Below are 9,509 nucleotides of genomic sequence, written 5' to 3' on the forward strand. Positions count from 1 at the left end.
AACCTTGATTTTGTTGTATCATTAAAATTTTGGACTTTGTGAGTGTGTGTTACTATACCCTGCCTTTCCTATTCTGACTGATATCTTCCTAATTGTATGAAGCTTTTAATTCTGTTGGGGGGAAAAAAACCCAAATATATTGTTTACACAAAATTGGAAATTTTATTAGGGAATTGCCAAAGCCCAATTGTATCTTGATTAATTCTAAACTGAATAAAACACAGCTTCTATTTATTTTCATTATTTAGAGCTGTATACACTGCCAATATTTAAATACATATGAGATCTTTCCTCCATGCCATTGCTGAAATGTTAACCTCTTCTGAGTGTGACAGAAAATAGTAATGCTTTCGAGCCATCCTTTGCAACTTAGCTGGACTCTCTAAGCTGATGTGTTTAAATCTAATTCTTCTGTATTTGGCTAAAGAATATTTTTTATCACATCTGTTTCACAGAGATTGTTCACTAGAAAGCTTTAATTTCCTCAATTATGCATTCGTTTTTTCTTCAGCAGTATTTTACTGAGCACCTATTGCACAGTAGGATCTGTTTATGACTCTAAGAATACAATAAAGATTGACCAAGTCTCAAACTTCATGTGCTTATGTGGGAATTTCGTCTTGGCATACCAAAGCTATGCCAAGCCATCGGAAGTTTCTGTAAGCTCCCATAAAAGGAATGCCCCTTTTATGTCATCGTATTTAGGCACCATGTCATCATCCATCTTCCTTACTTGTCCATTAAAACAATAATCTTTCTATCCCATTCCTTCTTTACGCATGGAATACAAATATTGTAGATGTGTAGGCCATCTACTGGTGGGCTGGTCTTATAATTAGGAGGAGTAGACATTGCTTTGGAAGCATTTCAATATCCAGTCATTTACCACCAATCACCTGGGTAGAACTGAAATTACACTTTAAGGACTTATTATACCTCCAAGGGTCGACACTACTCTATTTATCCAGAGTCATGTCCTGACATTCTCCTCCTTGAATTCCATTCTGTTATATTATCAAACTCTTTGTAGTCTCCCATAGACACAGCTTTCCATTTTCATTTGTCTGCATGCAAATTGTTATCCCTTTTTCTATAACACTTCTTATCCTTTTATTATCTTAACTTTCAATTCTTAGCTTGAATCTTCTCTCCAAGGAGAGCTTTGCCTGAACAACCAGGTAGGACTAAGTGTCCTTTTCTATGCTGCCATTACCCTCTGAGCATACCTTTAACACAACGTAGTCATATATTCAAAATTATCTATTTAACAGCTTGTTTGTCCTTACCAGATTATAAACATCTTGGGAATAGCAATTTTATCTTAATTGTATTCAGGTTTTAACAAGAAGAAGAATGTCCAGACAAAACTGCAATGCAATAAATATTTTGAACTATTGCTTGATAAAAGCCTTTGCTGTTTTAAAGATAATATATCCTCTTGGTGCAATAAAATACAAAGACGTGGTTAGTAATTTGTATCTAGAAATTCTAATATACACAAAAACACACCTTCACTTTTAATAAATTCTGGTGTCCCTTTCAGAACATGCTGTAATTGCAGTGGAGAGGATACATATTGCATTTAGAAGATCTGAGGTTTGCACACTACCTCTCTTCTTATAATTGCATACTTTGAGAAAATCATTTACTTCAACTTACACTTCTGTAAAATAGAAATAATAATATTTGACTTGCAAAGTAGGCAGAATTAAATGTGAAAATATATGTGAATCATATTTCACATATGTACTTTTCTTAAAATTCATAAGAAAGTATACTTTCAAAGAAAACCAGAAAATAAGATATTATGTAATTTTAATATTATACCCACCCAGACAATTCCCGGTTCCAACAAATCTACCTCTACTACTTAAATTCCTACAGCTAATATATTCTATCATTTATAAAGTTTTATATGTATCCATTTATGCAAAATTTTAAGGATCTCCCATCTAATGCCCACAGTGAACCTTTTAGGTAGTCAGTAGCAATATCATTACCTGTTTTAAATATAAATTCTTCTTCTATTTGGGTTGAAGTCTTATACAAATATGAATTTTTATGTGTAGCTAGAATAATGCCTTGACTCCCACCATTTGAGATTCCTAGATGGAAAACTGGACAGCTTGTATTTAAGTCAGATGAATTTATATGCCCCACCAGGCAAACTACTTGGGACACACTTTCTATGTTTCTTCTCTCTGTAAAAGGTCCCAGATAGGAGAAGCTGCAGTTACATGTGATATTTGTTTCAAGTTATCCTCTGACTTTATCATTCTGCTCTCCCTCACCTAACTCAAAATCATTCTTTAATAGGCTTTATAATATTTACAAATGAAATTAAAGGTGATTTCTATTATGAGATTTCCCATCCTTAACCTCCAGCAACCATGGAAAAATGAGTTCATTCATTCGTGTCATTCAGTTATTTATTCATGAATATTTATTGACCATCTACTATATGCTAGGTGCTGATTTAGGCATTAAGAAACATTTGTAAAATAGAACAGAGGTCACTGTCCTTTCTGTTTGCATTCTGAGCCATCTCTATTTCATGATACATTTTGGTAGTTTTTACTGTCCTATCTACCAAAATAATTTTGATGCTGTTAAATCCATCCCCGTTGTGTTTCCTGGGGTACCATTACTCGCAGGGTAACAACAGCGTGCCTTTTTTAAAAAAAAAAACAAACAAACAAAAGAACCCTATAGCTCAGATGCAGCTTCATTCAGTGTTTTAACATGATTACTTTACAATTAGGTATTATTGTGCTGTCCATTTTTGAGTTTTTGTATCTAGTCCTGTTGCACAGTCTGTATCCCTTCAGCTTCAATTACCCATTATCTTACCCTGTTTCTAACTCCTGCTGGACTCTGTTACCAATGACATATTTCAAGTTTATTCTCGAATGTCCGTTCACATCAGTGGGACCATACAGTATTTGTCCTTTAGTTTTTGGCTAAACTCACTCAGCATAATATTCTCTAGGTCCATCCATGTTATTACATGCTTCATAAGTTTATCTTGTCTTAAAGCTGCATAATATTCCATCGTATGTATATACCACAGTTTGTTTAGCCACTCGTCTGTTGATGCCCTTTTATTGTAGAGCCTCTGTAGAAGTTTAAGGAGATTTCATATTATCTCCAATTGTTGATCACCATGACTCAACAATTCCTCCTTAAGAAAAAGAATGCCTTTTTGACCTAGCCTTGGAAGTCACACTCCATGTGTTCCTCAATTCATTATGGGTTATACATAACAGCCCTATTAATTGTGAGAAGATAATACATGATGATGTGACTAATGGGAGGCAAAGACAAGTAAGGTTTCCTTGTAGGCCTGTTGCTTCAATGGCTGTACCATTTTTGTACCACCACCATTGTTAGTAACAAAGTCATCATGGATATATCATTACTGATATTTTCACCAAAGTGTATTGATCAAATGCCATAAACGATTAGTCACTCCTTTCAGTTAACCCTTAATTCAAATATTGGAATTTGGAATGACCTTGCATCATCTCAGCCCTATGTTTTTATACAAGTTACTACTGGACCAAGAGGGGAGAATAAACTGAGGATTGAGTCTAAAGCTTAGTCGTAAAAGAAAAACACAGTTCAAAGTTGTTGATTCTTAACCATGAAAGGTTATTTTAAGTAAAGAACCTCGGTTCAAGGGAGATATGGGATAATGACCTGGGGGGGTCAATGCATCTAAAAACATTGCATCCCCAAATGTTGATACCCCATTTTTCCTTGTTAAAGGCTGGATGACTCCTATTCTCTCTATCAAAGTTATTTCTGTATTGCAGAAGCACATACAACATCCTTAAAATCTACCCAAAGATAGATTTGGGTAGAATCAAAATTTATGACAGTTACTGCTGTAGTGACCAGTTTAAATAGGTTTTGCCCAGCTTTATACCCATTCAACTTGGCAATGTCTCACTTGTTAACTGAGGGTGAGACATGGGCCTGCTAAGAAAGGAAAGAGACTATGTTGAAGGGGTTAAAGCACTGAGTATACATGTGCCAGCAGGATCCTGGAGAGTATACATTGGACTAATAGGTTGGCACCTGAAATCTTGTGAAAAGTTATGACTCATACTACATGGAAAAAGGAATTAAAAAATATCAGACTATGCACTTCCACCCCCCAAATATATATGTATTAGTCTTCTATTAGTCATCTAATATATATATATATATATATATAACAAAGAGGTTGGCATACTAGTGTGAGTATAATATATAAGACCAAGAAAACTAACAGTCCAATATATCTGTTGTAGGGCCCAGAGAACAATCTGTTTATCGAAACAATAGACTGCATTAGCAAGATGCTCACTAACATTATTCATCCCAATTGTGACTCTTCTCTGTTGGTCAAGACTAATGGAAGGAATTATCACTACAGAACTGAGCACATGAATCACAAAGGGCACAGTAAGATTCTAAAATTTTAGAGGACAGGTGGAAATACTTCAGATATTAATTAGATGAAATTATTTTAATTATTGGCAGTCAGGGGACTGGATCCATGGACAGCTGTAGAGATGACTAATAGAAGATGGCTTCCCAGAGGCAATAAATGTGGTCTTTCAATAAGCAAACTGTGTAATCTATACACCTAAAAGGAGGATGCCAGGATGGATAATAAGGAAACTGTGGGCAGCCACCCCAGAAGTCAGTCAAATCTCTTTCCAAGTTTCTAGCTCATGTTTGGATGTATCAGATCTGGAAACCATTGACCAAACACCTTGATGTATGGTAATGATTTCACAGTAATTCCTCAAAGGTACATATGGACGTTTACTCAGCTAACACAATAAGTGAAAAGAAAATATTGAAATATGTTTAAGGATAATATGTTTAATATTGAAATATGTTAATAAACATATTATATGTTTAGGATATAATATGTTTATATCCTATATATCATAGGATACAACCATCACTATGGCTTCCCTATATAGGGTGAGAGTCTATGGGAGCCAAGTAATAAATGGAGTTCTAGCCAAATCTGGGTCACAATGTGCCTACTACTCCATGCATCCACCAGTGGTCATGACCCTACTCCACAAATGTATAATTGGAATGTTAATACTTGCTAATTGTTAGAATCCCCACATTCTTCTTAATGAAAGAGGTCAAATGGGATTTCCAAAACTGTCCCAGCTGCAGTGAAGACACGATTGTAAAACAAAATAAAACAAACAAACATTTGCATCCTTGGTTGAATGTCAGGGATTAGTAAAGACACACTTAAAGACCTACAAAATAGTAGGAGTAGTGACACTATCTTAGCCCCTTTATATCACCAGCCTGATTATGACAAAAAAAAATGGATTGAGGAGGATGACAGTGGAAACCCTCAAACTCAATCATATAGTATCTCTAATAGCAACTATGGTATCAGAGGTGGTATCTTTGCTAGAGAAGGTAAACACATCCTCAGGTCCATGGAATACTTCCATCGATCTGGTCAATGCATGCATTTCCATCCCTATAAAGATGGTGGACCAGAGATATTTGCTTTCATGTGGCATGAATGCAAGCATACACTTATTCTTTTGCCCAGATTTATATTATCTTTCTTGTCCTCTATCATAACTAAGTCCAACAAGAAATGGACCTTCTGCACATTTTAAAGTATATTGCATCGTTTCATTTTGTAGGTTAATCAAAGGCAAAGTACAGAAAGTAGCAAATATAATAGAAATCTTGGAAACATACAAGCACTTCAGAAATGGGGTTATGTAACAAGAAAGCCAAAATCTAGAAACCTATTCAGTTTTTGAGTCAACATATTCCACCCTTAAAAATACCTTTCAACCAATTCACCAAGGGATAAGGAAGCTATCTCAGTTTTGAGATGAGAGGAACATTCTGTAGGAAATGCCGCAGCAGTAGGTTCAGGTTATAGTACAAGTAGTACTCTCTCTTGGGCTTTATGATTCTGCAGATACAGGACAACGCAAAGTACATATTACTGTCCACTATATTGTCCCAATTGGGACTGATGAGCAAGAAAGATGAAGTATTCTAAGCGCCTTAGTATGACATATGTATGGCAGCGTTTGAGATGACAAATCCAGAAACCTGGCACATTGGCGAATTTTCCAAGTACAATAACTCTTCTAAGGTTAAGATTAAGTGCAGTGCTTTCTCTGGTCCTTTGGAATTTGGAAATAGTTTATAATGCATTGAAGAATGCTACTCTGATCCACTTGTCAGGTTAATCAAAGAGCCACCAGTTTCATGTGATTTTCAGAGCTGGAACTCTTCTAGGTTTTTATGCAGCTTCTATGCTACTCAAGACATATTTCCCAGAAAGACCCAATTATACTATGGACATTTCTGGGGGACAACGATGCTATGTGGAGTCTTTGCCAAGAACCACCAGCATTCTTGAGGAAGAATATTTTAAATTCTACATTAGGAAACAGTTCTGCCATCCTCCCAGGCCATAATAAGGTGTCAAGTACCTATGAGCAGAGAGGTATCATCATTAGGTAGTAAATAACAGATCACATTATTCATAAGTATTGCAGGCACTGTGGCTCCATTGGATGATTGAAATGGTACATTTTGGTATCAGTCATGAGGAGATCCACAGCAAATAACATTAAATAAACTAGTGGACAAGAAACCATGGTAATCTATCTATATTACAATCAGCTTTATTTCTATGATTAACTGACAGGAATAAACATTGTGATTTATCTGTGGTTTCACAAATAAGCCATTATGATATTTGGGCTTACCCTTAAATGGATTCCTGCCATAGAACATCCCTAATCAGAAGTGGCATTAAAGAATTGTGGTGAAAAAAATCTCTCCAAGTAAAATAACTTGCAAGTATTTTATTTGACTAGAGGGAGAAGTAGCCTAAAGTAATAGTATACACAGATGCCTAGAAAGTAGTAAGTGCTTTGGCTGCTTGGTTAAGGGTCTGGAAGGATCAAGATTGGGAAATTGGTGTCAAGGAAATATGAGCAAGAGACATGTGGATAAACCTAAGAGGAGGGGAAACAAATTGTAGATTGTTGTGCTACATATCAATGACTGCCCAAAAGCATCCATCAGGCAAGAGGCCCTCTTCAGTGCCTTGGCAGTATGACATCTTGTAGATTTTAGCCATTCTCTCTCTCATAGACCACCATATTGCTCCTAAAATGGAATCAAGTGGCCAAAATGACAAGAATGCAGAATAACACATGGGCCTTATAAAATTGAATCATTCTTAAAAATGATCAAGCTACTGCCTTGGTGAAATGCCCAGATGCCAGGAAAAAAAAAAAAAAAGAAAGAAAGAATTATGCTGATACCTCAATTTGGTAATAACTCTTGAGATTAGTCAACTACTTTGGGAGATTCTTCCTTACCAGGATGACTGTCTATTCCCTATTTAGGTGTTCCTTCACTACCTTCAGCAGATTCCTCAGCACCACCATAGTTCTATGTCCAATACTGAGCCAGAACTATGTGGCAAATTAGTTGTAGAAACGTGCACACGGCCTTCGCATCCACTTGTGCTACAGCATACACCTCATCTCCTAGAAGCAGCCAGCTTAATAGGAGCAAGGAAATCTGGCAAGGGTTCAGCTAAAGACCAGTCAATCCCAGTATGATGAGAGTTTAGGGTCCTGGTATCCAGAACACGGTGTAGGTGCTGAACCAACATCTAACACATTGTGCAAAGTCCTCAATCACTTGGACACACATATTTAGGAAACTAAAAGTTGAAAGTAGGATTGGTCTCTATTACCAGTGCTTCCATTGTCCCCTTGTGGTGTTTAAAGTTCCCTTTCCTGCCACTTAGATTCTTCTGACCTAGATATACTGGTTTTCAACAACATAGCCAAGATTCTGCTAACTTTGAAACAATTGATAACAACAATTACTTTGCTCTGAATATAGGGCAGAAGGCAAAAAAAGAAAAGAAAAGAAAACAAAGATACCTGACCCTGATTATTAACATAATTGGTTATAATTCTCAAATAAGAAAGGTATTTAGAATGATGGAGCTATCAAATCATCTTTTGGGAAAAAAGGTTAAAATGCTATATAAAACAGGTAAGGACCCCAGGGTTTTCTAGACCAAATTGGAAACAATTGCAAAAAATTAGCAGGACTCAGAGGCAACACCCCTAGGTAAGAATAAATTCAAAATGAAAAGGGTGCAAGTGTTGACTACAACATATTGTCAGCAATGAAAAATGGGTAATAGACTACTCTAATTTTGATTTATGCATCTGAATTATATATAACAAAAAATCCCAAAGGCTACACTAGTCTAAGAAATCTATTCCATGGAAGGCAGGCAGGGCTGAACGCAATTGCAAAAGTCTCATGTCATTATCTGCATTCTGTTATTTAAGTAAAATTATCTATGTTCTGTGAAATGTTACTGTAAGAATAATTTATATCTAAGAGATAGCTCATATCTAAGGAATATAAAAATGCTCCTAATAGTCTAGGCTTTGCATTTATAGAAGATACTAAATACAATTTTATTTGAAATTTTAAAATCATGGTGATTTTGCATCTTTATGGTTTACCCTTCTGGCCACATATTGCAAGAAAATTACAATTAGTTGTTAGAAAACTTTGAGTAAAGTAATTCAATTAGGAGGTGACAGAAGTGAAGTAGTAATAGGGAAGAGTGAGAATAATGCAAGTTACTGTTTTAGTTGGATGGTGAATAAAAGAGGAACAGGAAGACTTCATAAAACCTTAAAGAATATAGATAGCCCATATCTACTGCAACTCAAAAACAGCTATTGAAAGAGAAAAATCTGAGACCTACTCAGTATGACATGTCTCAGCGGGTAGTAAATATAGAAACATTCATTTTTAATAACAGATATAGGATTTTAAAAATAAAATTGGTTTAAACAAGTAGATGATTTATACAAAAAGATATTCAATTGTACACACAAACACAGGCCCACCAACATACTTGTGAGTATTGTACTGTAAGCATTAACCACATGTTTCTTGTGATTAAAAAGGGGTTAGTACTGGGTAGCATGGACTGTGAATATGATTAGACCCGTAATCTTATTTACTTTTAATATTTGTAAGAACCAGTGTGCGGGTTAGCATAATTATATTGTTATATTTTATGGCATAAATATAAACAAATTTTCACCTTAAATGTGTTGCTAATTTTGTATTTCATTTCATTTAAATGATACAGGGGCACCAACATCTGAAATGTGAATGGAGAACTAAAGAAGCTACACAGGGATGTCAAACTTGATATAACCCTTTCACCCCAAAAGCATTTCTGGATATTTGAAACAATATTATTTAGAATTACATTGTAAATTCTTACTAATTCATGTACAATTTTTAAATTGCATGTAGTGAAACTAAAATATAATCTCACGGTATAATAATGAAATCAAACACAGAGTGTTATCTTTGTGTTTGAAAACTTTTCATCCATATTGGATATATATACATATATATTGGATCATTTTCATTGTTCAACAAAA

General features: G+C 35.2%; 1 long non-coding RNA gene across 1 annotated transcript in view; it reads left to right on the forward strand.

The window, feature by feature from the left end:
* LOC143679324 (uncharacterized) overlaps positions 1-9,304 on the forward strand; it is a 31,204-nt gene extending 21,900 nt beyond the window's left edge. The window contains exon 4 of the long non-coding RNA XR_013173653.1: positions 9,209-9,304. This is a non-coding gene — a long non-coding RNA (uncharacterized LOC143679324). The remainder of the gene's footprint in view (positions 1-9,208) is intronic.
* Positions 9,305-9,509: the final 205 nt, after the last annotated feature.

Source organism: Tamandua tetradactyla, chromosome 4 (assembly GCF_023851605.1).
Source record: "Tamandua tetradactyla isolate mTamTet1 chromosome 4, mTamTet1.pri, whole genome shotgun sequence".
NCBI classification, from domain to species: domain Eukaryota; kingdom Metazoa; phylum Chordata; class Mammalia; order Pilosa; family Myrmecophagidae; genus Tamandua; species Tamandua tetradactyla.